The sequence below is a fragment of the Arachis ipaensis genome, chromosome B2, assembly GCF_059453495.1.
Source record: "Arachis ipaensis isolate K30076 ecotype BB chromosome B2, ASM5945349v1, whole genome shotgun sequence".
Classification (NCBI taxonomy): Eukaryota; Viridiplantae; Streptophyta; class Magnoliopsida; order Fabales; family Fabaceae; genus Arachis; species Arachis ipaensis.
The window spans coordinates 102,371,996-102,373,260 of record NC_142437.1 but is presented as its reverse complement, the minus strand read 5'-3'; the positions used below and the strand labels follow the sequence as shown (position 1 = coordinate 102,373,260).

Genomic DNA, 1,265 nt, shown 5'->3' with positions numbered 1-1,265 from the left:
TTCTCCATCTTCTATTCATATCTTCTTCTACTCACATAAAGGAATCTCTATACTGTGACATAGAGGATTCCATATTTTTTTTTCTATTTTCTTCTTTTTCACATGAGCAGGAACAAGGATAAGAACATTCTTGTTGAAGCTGATCCTGAACCTGAAAGGACTCTGAAGAGGAAGCTAAGGGAAGCTAAAGCACAACTCTCTGGAGAAAATCTGACTGAAAATTTCGAAAAAGAAGGAGACATGGCCGAAAATAATAACAATGCAAGGAAGATGATTGGTGACTTTACTGCACCTAATTCCAATTTACATGGAAGAAGCGTCTCAATCCCTGCCATTGGAGCAAACAACTTTGAGCTGAAACCTCAATTAGTTTCTCTGATGCAACAGAACTGCAAGTTTTATGGACTTCCATCAGAAGATCCTTTTCAGTTCTTAACTGAATTCTTGCAAATCTGTGATATTGTTAAGACCAATGGAGTTGATCCCGAAGTCTACAGGCTTATGCTTTTCCCGTTTGCTGTAAGAGACAGAGCTAGAATATGGTTGGATTCTCAGCCTAAGGATAGCCTGAACTCTTGGGATAAGCTGGTCACGGCTTTCTTAGCCAAGTTCTTTCCTCCTCAAAAGCTTAATAAGCTTAGAGTGGATGTTCAAACCTTCAAACAGAAAGAAGGTGAGTCCCTCTATGAAGCTTGGGAGAGATACAAGAAACTGACCAAAAAGTGTCCTTCTGACATGCTTTCAGAATGGACCATCCTGGATATATTCTATGATGGTCTGTCTGAATTATCAAAGATGTCATTGGACCATTCTGCAGGTGGATCCATTCACCTAAAGAAAACGCCTGCAGAAGCTCAAGAACTCATTGATATGGTTGCAAATAACCAGTTCATGTACACTTTTGAGAGGAATCCTGTGAGTAATGGGACGCCTCAGAGGAAGGGAGTTCTTGAAACTGATACTCTGAATGCCATATTGGCTCAGAATAAAATATTGACTCAGCAAGTCAATATGATCTCTCAGAGTCTTAATGGGTTGAAGGAATCATCCAACAATACTAAAGAGGCATCTTCTGAAGAAAAAGCTTATGATCCTGAGAACCCTGCAATAGCAGAGGTGAATTACATGGGTGAACCCTATGAAAATACCTATAATCCCTCATGGAGAAATCATCCAAATTTCTCATGGAAGGATCAACAAAAGCCTCAACAAAGCTTTAATAATGGTGGAAGAAACAAGTTTAGCAATAGCAAGCCTTCTCCATC

The 1,265-nt window shown here is 39.5% G+C and overlaps 1 non-coding gene across 1 annotated transcript; it reads right to left on the bottom strand.

The window, feature by feature from the left end:
• Positions 1–633: 633 nt before the first annotated feature.
• Positions 634–741, bottom strand: LOC148575052 (small nucleolar RNA R71). Its single transcript, XR_015906897.1, has one exon. It is a non-coding gene; the product is annotated as a small nucleolar RNA R71 (small nucleolar RNA).
• Positions 742–1,265: the final 524 nt, after the last annotated feature.